We start from the raw sequence: 13,735 nt of genomic DNA, 5'->3' as shown, positions 1-13,735 counted from the left end.
TTCTAATGTGTTTTATGACTGCAATATTGATGACTTTTTGTGTCCAAACAGTTCTATGAATCGCCTGGTTTTCCCTTGATCCCGTCCTGTACCATACCATCTGTCACTTCCTCACTACAGAGAGCAACAAAATCAAGTTTCTACAAGCATACAAACCTGCATAGTGTCTTGATAGTTGAGGGCCATCTGTAAGGAATCCTCCAGCTTTTTGTGACATTCGTTCCACAGTTTGCTTAAGTTGTTCCAGGTGCAGTAGAGCTACAGAGTAGCAAAAGACACAGTACTGTTAATCATTACATTTTCATGAGACAACAACAATTTATTTAAAAATTATTGCTTACTTCGTCAAGGCTCTTAGTAACATCTGGTTTGTCTGTATCCCCACATGCTGACATGAGGTCCATTCCCACAATCCCGAGGGTGTCCAGATCGGATTGTAGACTGTCAATATCCTCCCTGACAGTCTGAGGTGGAAATAAAATGTAGAAAATGATTAAATGTCATGGGGAATAATTGTAGATGTTTTATTGTAGAATGTTGAGACAAACCTGCATGGTTTCGAGGCTCTGGCGGATTGTTTCAGAGTCTGTCTGATTAGCACTGAGGTCCAAAACTGCCTGCTGTGCATCAGTCAGGGCAGCTGTGACATCAGCAACATCACTCCAGAACTTCATGGCAAGATCCAAAAGTTTGAGCAGCCAGCTTTCCCTTTCCTGGGCCTGAGAGTGTGTCTCCTCCCACAGCTGAGACAGGCTGGACACTCGCTCCTGGATTGCTTTAGGATTGTCCAGGAATAGCATTTTCACATCAATGACTTAAGATTAACATAAATATTCGTAAACAAACATGAGAGAAAATGATTTACCTGTGCCGATGGATGCATCTCCAGCAGCCTGTGTGTTGGACAGCAGCTCATCTGCCTGAGTCTTGACACTGCTGAGGCCCAGCTCCAGTTTAGACAGCTCAGCCAGGGTGTGCTTGTTGTCATGAAGCTGCTCCTGGATCCTCGGGGTGAGTCCTTGAAGTGAGGTGGGGGTCTGTATGCGACTGTGCAAGCGGTCCAGACTCTCTCTGATTAGGGTCATTCTCTCATTCAACTACAAGAGCAAGAGATGATAAGATGAGTTTGTCGGTGACTTTTAGTTTACAATACATTTAGTTTACAATATTTTCTGCATTATAAGAGCATTCTCGCCTGTGTGAATCGTGGCAGTGACTCCTCAAGAAGACTGGCAGTCTCTCTGACGCGTTCTCTGATGGCTCTGTGTTGCTCCTCAGCATCTGCAGCCTTGCGACAAAACTCTTCCCCCAGATTGGGATTTAGTTCTGACAACCGTTTTGCCAGAGAGCAGAGGCGGGCAATCAAGGGTCTGTGTTCAGCTATAGACTCCCGCAGACCCTTAGGGAGAAGAGAAAGATGAAGAAAGGTTTGATAATAATGTGGAGAACAGAGAGTACCTAGGATGAGTAAGATGAATGGGGGGGAACAGATCCTGACATATAGGACAAAGCAGAAATGTCATTACAGCACACAGGTGGAAACGTAACCCAGTCAACAAGTAGAATACACAAATGACATGTTCTTTACTTCTAAGTATAAGAGAAATTCATTGTTGAATGGCACAAAAAAGGTGAAGTAGCGATTTCTTCTACCTGTAAGAGGTCCTGTTGTTCCCGAAATGCTTCATAGCTAATTGTGCTCAGGGAGAGGTGGCCGATGAGAGTTTGAGTTTCTTCTAGCCAAGGTGAGACTTCAGCGAAGCTCTCTGAGAACTGGAGAAGAAGTGACTGAGCATGCTCTAGCTGCAGGACCACATGGGAATTAGTGGCTGAGGTGGTGTTGCATTGTTCCTGTAACACATCTATTGGGGTCTGTTTGGAGAGGGGGCCGTAAAACAATAAAGAGATTAGATTTGAATGAGTGACACCTTCATGACACAGTACAACGGTTGTTAAAGTCTTTACCTGGAGATCACCTGCTTCTCCTTCATCACTGTAAGTTAGCAGGATTTCAGCAATCTTCACCATCTTCTCAATGTTGAACCTGTGTTGGAGAATCTCAACAGCCAAAATCTGTCCGGGACATAATATGACAAATTACATTCACAGAGCACAAGTCACAAAATGAAAGAAATTACAGACCATCAAATGCAACATATTCATTAGCCACCAGTGTTTGTCCTGACCTTCTGCTCATACAGTTGTTCTGCTATGAGCTCTGGATCCAGTTTAATGGTTTTCAGCTTTTCAAGACCCAGTGCTGTGTTTTTGAACCAGGCCATCTCCTTCACGACCGCCTTTTCAAGCTAAGGAGGACATACCGTAATGTTAGCATATCAGCAATAACATCCGTACACCAGTGAGTTTGTTTTACATTTGAGGGTTGACCTATGTGGAGAAGGTAGCTGCAGTTACGTCACAAAACTCATTTACTCATAATAATTGGGGGGGGAAGAGAAAGAAATCAGCAAATACGATTCAAAGATTGATCAAATCAAAGTTTCAACATTACCCTCTGTCTTTCAGCTGCACATAGTACTGCATCCCCGGCATGAGTCTGTGCTCCTGCTGCCGCTAAGAGCTCCCTCTCAATGCGACCAAGCCACAGGTGGAGGTCTTCCTGGCTGGAGGTGCAACGACTAGAGGCCTCCACGGCCTGCTCCAGCCGCTGAAGCACATCCAGACTGCTCAGACTTAACACAGAGCAGCGAATACGCAGAGCATCCACCCCCTCCTGCACCTGCTGGGATTCCTCCTCTGAATTGAAGGAAACATCAGCATATGTAAGACCAAACCACTTTCAATCAAGGTGAGTCTGTGTTTTTACATTAAGGTAGTAGTGGTCTGGTCGACCCCTTTTACTAATTTAACTTATCTTGCAAATATTACCTGAAATTCCTTCCATCAGATCATGTCCACACTTTTGTATTTTCCCTAACTCCACGGTTTTGACTTGTATCTCTTCACAAATAGCCTAAGAAAATGAAAAAATATCACAGTTGCAAGTATTTAATCAAACAACAAAATGGACAAAGGGTCTTTAATCGAACAGCTTTCTAACCTTGGCACGATCTGTGGCCTCTGAGAGATGCAGCATCACTCTTTCTGCATTTCGTAGTTCAGCCAGAGACTGTTCCACAGATATGAGCCATTGCTGCAGGCCGTCTACTCCCTCCTGGAAGAGCTGTGCCCTGGGCAGAATGAGCTCCAGACTCGCCCTCCTATACCAGACAACAACATTCCCATTGACTGATGAGTAACTTTTGTATCGCACAAACTGAACAAAATGTGTCATGTGGACGTGTGGCATTGCCAGTAAAAGCAGTTGACCTTTGCTCTGCCTCCAGCTGCAAGGCCCCCCACTTCAGTTTGAGAGTGGAGAGCTTGACCTTTGCCTGCTCCCCCTCCTCTCCTGGGTGGGCCTCTATCAACCGGGGACCCTCGGACAACATAGAGTCCACACTATGCAGACGGTCTGTAAGGAGGCGCTGCAAGAGCTGAGAAACAAGACGACATGACTTGTTAAATCATCAATCAAGTCATAATTTGTCAAATTAATAAAATAATGAATTAATATAAATAAAAAGAGGTTTATCAGATGAGTATACACTATTGAATCTATTTAAATGAGCATTTAAAACAGAATTGACCTTCCTATTAGTCAAGTATAACAAAAGTAATCTATATTTGATGTTTAATTTGAGAAAAAATATAACAGCTATTTTTCAAAGCCTTGTATTCTGTCTGCATTTGTGTCAGTGTAGAGGACGCCCTGTCTTCTGTATCAAGCTCACATTGTCAGGAGTCAGGGAGGTTTCACCTGATCCGAGGAGCTCACAATGGGTGTGATTACAGCTGAAAGGTGAGAGACTTCCTTCTTTTTTTCCTACCCCCGGGGGAATGTTCACAATGACTCACTGTGGCCATGAATGCCACCCATTCTGACTGAGAAGCACTGAATTTATACTACAAAGGAACCAGTTGAGCATTTCCATGTCCTCGGCATACCTTTACATAGGTACACCTTTCAGGTGTATTCATCCTACTATAGCACTCAAAAACAATGAGGTGCAGTAATATTGCTGATAACACACCCTTTGTTCTTGGAGCTGTGCTTTTACCACTTTGACCTCTGACGATGGGGATTTCTGATTGGCCGTGAGCTCTTCTATTTCACCGATCCACGTGAGCAATGCATTCAGGCTTTGAAGAAAAGTCTCAGGGTCTGTTCCCACATCCCTCAAAGCCAAGGCAGATTTTGTTCCCTTGAGAAAGACCATCACACGAAAAAATTAGCTGAATTCTGCTTAAATGAAAGTATGAGAATGTTTTCAAGAGGCACAGGACCGGTTTTGCTGTTGATATGTTGATACACATGGACAAAAGAGGAATCAGTGAAACATACCCTCCATTTAACCAGGCTGGAATCCTGGTCTGAGCTTGAGTGTCCATTACTTTGGAGCTGCAAAGTAAAAACAGTCCACATATTGCATCATCGAAAAAGATTTTGCCACTGCACTGTAGAGAGGCAAAATAATGTTTACTTTTTTCATTTTTAAAAGATAGAGATGGAGAATAGAATGTCTGTTTTTGGTGAGGAGAGGAAAGAATGAAATGAATGTTTTGGGTGGTTGAAAGTTTGTGTTTTTATCAACCTCAGCGAGTTCCTCGGCCACTCCATTCAGGACTCTAACAGTTCTGGTGACTATGGGGTCTCCTCCTTTATTTCCCGATGGATATTCAGTCACTTCGACAATTTCAGTTACGACCGTCTCCGTCACCTCCGTCACCTCTGTAACTTCACGCGATGCTAAAGTCTTCCAGGACCATGGACTTCCTTCTCTGGAGTCTCTCCTCTGAAGGCTGGCCCTCCTCTCTGGAGTGTTCTTGTCCGGATACGCCAGTGGAGATCTGGAAAACTCCGGAAGCACTGTTCTCCTTGTTAATGTCCCGTTTCGGGATGTTTTAATTGGTGAAGGGCTACTGTGCCAGGCGTTATCAAGAGTACTGTTACTCCTGATTGTGGACGCTGGAGAGCTGCGGAGGGGTTTGTCAGAAATGGGCGTGTGAGTCTCCTCATCCCGCTTATAATCAATGTCCTCTGTCTTTTTCTCTCCATCCTTCTCTCCTTCCTTGTCCGTACCATCTCCGGACTTGTCTTTGACAGCCTCCTCGTGTTTAGCATCCCCATGCTGCTCTGGGGATTGCCACTCTCTTCGTCGCTGGTAACACTTCTTCAGGAAGTCCTCGTCTGACCTCACCTGCTTGGACTTCTGGCCCAGGCAGCTGGGCCGGCTAATGAGGTTACCCATAATCCTTCAGCCCAGAGGCTAGTGAGGTAGTAGGCGAGGTAAGGGCCCTCGGCCATACATGCAAGGGGGTCGCCAGCTACCTAAAATAAGACAAGGTGGCTCTGAGTCATCATCACATCAATCAATGCATATTGTGCAACATCAACAAAACGTTTTCTTTAAAACTTTGCTGCTTCAAAATCATTAACTGATGCTCCCTACAGCTAACAACGTCAGAAAACAGTCTCTATACCAACCAGTCTCTTACATCCTTTATTTCCTGTGCCAATTCTGTTCTTTTTCTTGACACTGACAGAGTGGAAAACTACAGCAGAGATACTTGGCCTGGATATTCTCCCATCCCTTTGTCTGCCAGACACATGGCTCCCTCTGTCTCAAATCACCAACTAAAATATTCAGAGTTTGGAAATCAATGTGACAGGCTTGTCGAAGGATCCCACTGTTTACCCTGGCACAAGAGAGCTGGTGGCAGACAGCCAGCCCCTGTCTTTAAATCAGCCTCAACCAGTCCAGGGAAAACTGTTAATGATCCGATTGAATATGACAGCCATAAAAACGCAGACATCACATCATTCCTCTGGGGTGACAATAATTGGGGAAGTAGAACCACAGAGTGGCATACAGCAATCATCTGTACACCTCAGTGCATTGTAAGATAATACAATCAAATTCATTGTATTTTTGTTATAATGTATTTTCCAGATTATTAAAGACTTCCCTCTGTGACTTCATTATTTTGGCAGATTGATTTAAGTTGAATGTAATTGTATTGGCACACAGAAGCTGAGGTGAGCCCATCAGATGATTGCAGCGGGGGTTCCCTGTTAAGATTGGGTCCTCCCTCTGAGTGGGGTTGGACTTGTCCATTCAGAAGTCTGAAGGTTGCTTAAGGACATGCTGGGTGACTAAAGATCTCTGGGGGGTTTCATGGGTCAACACATGGGATTTTATAGCCAAAATTGATGACGTATATTTATACTGCTCTACTGTTCTCTGCCTTTAAGCTATAGCAATATCACACACATCAGAATAAAATCTGATTAATTGCAGTTGCGATAAATCACACTCTAAGAATGACCTACTTTGATACGATGACTCCATGTGCATTAGGCTAGTGATTGCCTTCATCATGCAGTCAGGAGATTCACAGGGGAGTACACATTCAGATCAGGGAGTAGAGCCCAGACAAAGCCCCAGTACCGAGATCAATGATTACCCAGTTAGCTCAGATCACTGCCCAGCAGTCTCCTGAGGAGGGCATAGAGATTGTCTGTGGCCATGTCCACACGAGTTAACAATTCGAGAGAGAGAGAGGGCGTGTCGTGTCTGGTTACTGCATGTGCGGTCATTTACTAAATTACAAAGTCGTGACAGCAAATGCTGCACATGCATATTCTAACATACTGTATATTAGTTTAGTATATCTACCAGGTACCTAAAAGGTGAAGGCTGAATGTGTTTTTTTTTGCTCCAGCATTAAAGAACAAAACAATACCCTGACCTACATAATCTGCCATCATAAGCAAATCCAGCCTTGAGTCTACTGTATATCGGATATGCACCTTCCTAGAAGGATGATACTAGAAAGAGAACCAGGGAACTACACAACCACTCATCCTTTTAATGTATATGGGATGACCTAACCATCCCATCACTTAACCTAGTTTGAAATGGCCCTTAATTCAGCCCGGCCCCTTTCTCTGCTCTCTACGGTGATTTATGATACATGACTGAAGCCCATTTCCTGATGAATTTCATTATTACATTAACATAAGGGCTTTCCCATGGTGTGGGAAAACAAAGGCCTTATTTTTGTTTTTGTGGACAAACAACAATTATTATTGATTTATTTGTTAATCTAAATATATATTTTAAAAAAATAGACATGTTACTAATGAAATCTTGTTGAAGTGATGGAACTATTTGCATACGTAGCTCTTTATGGGTCAACCCTTTATTACTATAGCAGAACAATTAACATGAGTCACAACAGTAGAGACCCATGATGTCATAGCACTGGTGTGTCAGTCAGAAGAGAAGGACCTGTCGTAGTAATCACGGTAATGGTTCCTAATCAAGAAGGGCAGCTGTGCTTTCACCCATGAGACTCATAACATTTTAGGGAGTATATTGTACAAGGTCACATGTGCATCAATCTAACAATCCTCTAAACAAAGAACAAAGCATGTACTGTACATATAAATAATACTGGGATTATGGTGAATATAATATACAGTTTGTGAACGGGTTTGTCTTATAAGACGAATAATAATAATCTGAAATATTTAATGAAAAAGAAACATCTAAGAGACAATTTAGAAATGAGTCTAAATCCAAATCTACTCACATTAGAATGATCCATTCACACTGAAGTTATCTGCTCTGCATCCATTTCATTTCCTGTCCATTCACTATCACATGGCTCCCTAGATCAGTATCAGTAAAAGTCCAAAACCAAACTCTCTCTCTCTCTCTGTGTGTCCTGCCTGGGTTACTGGCGGTTTTTTGGCCGTTTGAAGGTTATGTGAACCACACTTACCCTGAAGCAGAGTTGAGAGCAACAGCATGAGTAAAGGAATTCAGCCAGTCCTCAATCACCATTCAAAAAGGGGAGGAAAAAAAAAGAAAAAGTCCAGCTTTGTTTGAGCATCCTTTGAACGGCCTCCCCGCTCCAACATCCCAACGTGAGGGCTCCTCACAAACACACACTTGCATAGTTCACTCATTCACACATGCTCGCATACAAACACTCTTTCTAAACACACTCACACACACACATGCCCTGATAACTCATGCTTTTTCCGTTGCCCAAAGTCACAGGCAAACAATGTCCTCCTCTCCCCTCACAGTGCACCCCACCCCTCCCCTCCTTTCCCCTCACATCACATCACTTCTCCTCCCACCAGCTCTGCTCCTCTCCCTTTCTTCTTTGTTGTGGGAGCTGTGATAGAGGAATTCCTCCCTTGTTAACGCCGCTGATGGGATAGTGTGCCCAGATGGAGACAATGTATTCCAACGGCTCAGTTGAACTCCCACAGTTGCCAGCCAAGAGCAGTTTCCACATGGAGGTCAGATTGTACCGGTTCCACCAGCACTGCTGCTGCTGCTGCTGCTGCTGCTGCTGCTGCTGCAGGTTGATCCTGTACCAGACAGCCAGGCGGCAAAGTGCCCCCTTTACCTTCCTTGGGCTTTTTTTTCTCTCACTCTCTCCCCCTCCTCATCCGACAAAGCCCCTCCTCTGGGTCTGATTGCGGCTTAGAAACTCCATGCTGCTTCTGCTTAAAAAATGGAGTAGGTGGGGGGCAAAGAAGGAGAGGTTTCTAAAGATCCCTGGGCTTTCCCCCCCCCCAACATTCACATGTTAAGTGACAGCTGCCTCAGCCCTTTCGCTCTCTCGGTGGTGAGGGAGAGAAGTGCAGGCTACAAAAGAAGGGACCCACACCCACTCTCTCTGCTACCCACCCTCTCACACACTTGCCACCATCCCCCTCGCAGTCCCCTCTCTCCCCATTCAGCGAGCCAGTGCAGCAGCCTCCACAACAGCAACAAAGACGCCTAATTACTGTAAAACATCTCAGATTACTTTTCAACTCTCTCCCAGCGTCGCAAACCCAGCACACAACAACAAAGAAGCAGGAAACAAACACAAAACAGAGAGCATTGGGAAGATAATACCGATTCCTTTCTCTGCTTCTGGCATGGGAAAGCAAAGGAAGGACCCCTATAGTGAAACTCTATCACACACACCATTTAAAAAAAAAAGTCACAACATTTGCCTTATACCAAGCCTACTGTATGCAAACATCACTGCAACAACAGTCGCGTGCATGTGCTTGTGTTTGAAATGAACCATGTGAACTCTTTTTCAGATAAGAGCGAAGGCATTGACGTAAAAACCAGAAACTACCTTTGACATGTTGTAATGTGGAGATGGAACCAAACTAACAAAGAAAAACATGGACACACAGTTCACTGTCTTACAATCAGTGTCTGTGCCCCAAAACCATGCTTTCATTCTTTATTCATTTCCTACTGTCCTTCTCCAGTCAGCCAAATAATGAACCGATCCACTGATCCACCAAATGCACACATTCATGTACAGTGAACACACACACACACTCTTCTCACTCTGTCACACACACACACACCTGCACCTACATCCGAGTCTGCAAGGTCATTCACCAGAGTGTTCAAGGACAGGTTACTGAATGAGAAAGTCTTTTCTTTAATCTCATCTGGTTTATACAGTATTTTCACATAATATCACATTAGCCTATAATGTATAATATTTCTAATAACTACAGATGTGGAGGGAATATTCACGTGCCTGCATGCCTATTGTAACGCAAGTATATTCTCATCATTTCCTCATAAACTATCATAAAATCAATAGCACTCTCTCTGGTGTAGATGGCCTAATGTGTTACACGTGGATGGAAATCTCTTTGAAGCCGTCTATGCAAACCTAGTTAATACAGTACGAGGTGAAGTGATTTATTATATTTAGGTGTAACTCATTTAATAATAAAGTACTTATTTCCAGTGCATTTTGAGTGAAACTCAAGCAGGCTGTTTGTCCATGGCATATATAAAATGACACGTAGTGATTTCTGATCTTATAGTCATTCGTATAGAGGATGGTTAGGTTCAGATTCAAAACTGACTTGATCATAAATTCAGGGGGAAAATCAAGGGTATATATGGTAAGTACATTATAAACTAGAAAAGCACTCGGAGAGCGCAGACCTCTGCCAAGGCAGCTCAGCCCCCCACAAAATAGCGATTAAAAATAGGGATAACATCTACAGATCACTCGAAAATTCGAGGAAGGATTTGGATGAAATTTTCAGGAAATGTCCACAATGTGACCAGGAACAAGCTATTAAATTCTGGGTGTGATCCATAGACGCTGCGCGCCGGCAGGGTGTATTTTGTAGGTACTGAGCTGCCTTGGCGGAGGTCTGCGCTCTCTGAGTGCTTTTCTAGTTTCGACTGCAGATTTCACGTCACTGACAGGATTTTTGTGAGCTTCTAGAGGAGCTTATGTCAGTTTGGTACAGACTGATACCAATTCGAATGCACATTGTTGACAATGTGACATTACACATTGTTAAAATATGCAAATACACACTGCTCGGACTCAAATCTAAAGACTATCTAATAGACACCGTAGCGTATAAGTCATTAAGTGATTAAGTTTAAGTTCTTGAACCAAGCATGCAACTCTCAACGCTCATCATCCAAAAACCTTCAATGAACCATGTAGAAGTGGTAAAAATTAGATGTTGAACCTGCCCTAAAGCTGCTTCAGAACATTTCCCTCCTCCAACCCTGATTTGTGCAAATAAGGATTTAAAACAAAGGTGGGTTGAAAAAAAAAAAAAGTACCTGTTGCTGTGACCAATGAGTGAGTGGATGAAGTGCATAGAATTACCTCTTTAAGATCAAGTTACTTAAACTCTGAGTACTTCAATGATGAAACAAGAACACCCCCCCCACCCCCGATCTTAAACTGTACCACAAATAACATCCTGCACTTTATCTCACATGCGCCACAGCAGATTTGCAGGGAAACACACATTATTAACACTCCCTACAACTGCATAACAAATGAAGCGCTAAAAGATTCACAAACTGGCAGATAGATGTTTATTCGCTTTACTCACAGAGATAATGTCTTTAGCTGTTTAATGAGCGAGTAGGGCCCACATTCCCGGTACGCTCTGAAAAGGAGCTGGCGGTGATGAGGCAACGCTTTGCCAGGAAGACATTGTTGCAGAAGCACAAACACCTGATCCCAGCTTTCATCGTCCTCCAGCCTCTTCTGTACTAATTGAGTGATTTTTGCCAAAGCCCACTCCTCTCCATTTCACAGTAGGTGCACATAGAGTCTAATCACAGCTCTTAAAAACAGACAACAGCTGATGGAGCTGGAGAGCAAACGGCACACTGAGCTATGCAGTGATACAACACGCTGCTACTGAGGGGTAAAATTTGTGGCTCATCTTTCCGTCAGCATTATTCGTCTAAAATGAATTAAATAACGCAGATGTTTTTTTAAAATGAATGTGATTTCAAATTTGTGCCCAATTAAACTTTAAATTTGATCAAAGATTCTCCGTGTCAAAGGAGCAGAGAAGAAAAAAGATGAATTTTCCAGGCTTGTTTTTCCCCTCCTCCGCCATCTCAACCTCTCTTGCAGCCTTCAAATTAAATAAGACCTCAATGGCTCCTCTACAGAACATGGTAATTAGCCCTCTTCATGAGAAATGAAGAAAAAGAAGGGGGTCTCTTTTCAGGGTCAGACCAGAAGCACCATTCAGTGTGCACACTGTCATTTATCACCAAAAGACGTTGCTTCCAAGAACAGTGGATGAAAGGATGATGGGCTCCCCTGTTGGGTTGCCCGGGCCCTGCTGAGCTGCCTGGAAACTGGAAATTACAGTCATGGGTGAGAGGAGGATTCAGCCACTTGGGGATAGAGGAGTTCAACCACATCATCAGCTCGGCTTTTGATTCAACTGCTCTCGGGAAGAAAGGATTTACAGCTGAAAGTCTACATTTTCCATTGAGTAAAGGAAGACGCGAGTAATAAAGAAAGAGGCCCCACACACTGCCATTAACATTGATTTATAGTGTGAATAATAATAATAAAAAACTCTTTTGAGAGAGATTACCTAAAGAGCTATAAGATGGAAATCAATTTAAACAAGAGACGATCGAGTGAGTGTGAGATTTAAATCTATATATTCACTCCTCGCAAACAAAACAAGCCCCATCCTTCCCCAAATGTTATGATGACATCATAGACTGGAGCTGCTGTTTGCTGGCTGTCAGAAACAGAGAGAGAAAAGACGGTGATCTCTCACCCCTGTTTCTCCGCCTGGTCAGGCCTGTGTGTACAAGGCTTATTTGGGATGCAGCATCTGTGACAGAGCCAGGGAAACCAGAGACGCTTAAAACACAGAGAGCTTTTATCAACAAGAATGTCATCAGCAGACAAGTGGGGGTGGAGGGGGACAAAAGAGGAACTTTTCACCTTAGTTTGACTGTCAAAGTGAAGAGATGTCTTTTTGACTCGTCACCAACATGACGTGCTGACGTGAACGTTTTTTTTGTTTTGTGGGACATTACCTCATCGTCCCATCGACAGAGCTCAAATTCCCCTTCATTATTCATGTGCCAAATGTGTTTATTTCACATGAATTAAAAAGCAGATGCCGCAGCGACAAAACATCCTAAATGAAAACGCGGCTATGAGGCTATGAGTTGACACAAGCGAGAAAAACAAAAGTCATCTTGAAGTTGATTTAAGTTCATGTAATTTTTTTTTTTTTTAAATGATCACTGACAAACTGCAAAAGATGAACATGGATATTATGACACAAAAACTATGTAACAGATATTAACCCTTTAACCCCAAAGTGTATCGATGTCGACGCGCCGGCACAAGCGCAATTTGCATTGCCGTAATTACGCGCCGGTTTGTGCTGTCGGAAAAATGTAATGCCAGTGGTTTCTGAAAAGCTGAGAAGTTGCACGTCAAAGCCAACGTTCGCTTATTGCATTCATTTCTTATGTCTTTGTCACTAAAAGAGGAGAGAGTTGGGAAAAACACCTGTACATTTCTATTTTTGGACATTGAGACATTCAACAAATGTGTTGTACTTTTCAAATTTCAATTTTAAAACGCAAAACCTGGTGTTTCGTGTACAATTTCTTCATATAACACTATTTTAACGTGCAGTAAATTGTAAAGAACTGGTGAATATTGAAAGTTATTCTGGGGAAAATAAAATAATAATGGTTAAAATAAGCACATTTTGGACATTGGGTTTGGTATTAAAGGGTTAATAGTGTAAAGCACATGAACAGGATCATTTATCACCGAAGCCCCACTGTGTGCCCAACACCGGAAATGACATCTTCAAAAATTAGAACTATAAATTAAATTAAGATTTTAGCTCTTATAGATGCCATTTGAGAAGTCATCACTATGTTGGTCAATATTGTTAATGTCTTTCATGCAAGAGTAACCCTGGAATTATCTGCATTTACACCATGATTGGATGAATTATTGATGAAATGTTTTCTTTGCTGCACATGTTACATTTAATCTTATACCAATTAATATTAATACATCCTAGACGACATACTGTTGCACATGGTAACTGTGTATAAAAAGTTATTACACATCTCACACTGACCTCAGCTCTGTTATTCCAGAATGTTTACTTGATGTATTTACCATTATGAGATTATTTTGTCTCATCATTTCTAAAACTGTGATATCTAATACTGTATGCTACTTTGCAAAATGTAAATTATGGGAAGTGTTTGACTTCTTACTCTCCTGAAATCACCAATAACATGATCATTTCCACTTTTACTTCATTTATCATATTCACCAAAAAACTGAGATT

The sequence above is a fragment of the Microchirus variegatus genome, assembly GCF_963457635.1.
Source record: "Microchirus variegatus genome assembly, chromosome: 1".
NCBI classification, from domain to species: domain Eukaryota; kingdom Metazoa; phylum Chordata; class Actinopteri; order Pleuronectiformes; family Soleidae; genus Microchirus; species Microchirus variegatus.
This window is presented reverse-complemented; position numbering follows the sequence as displayed.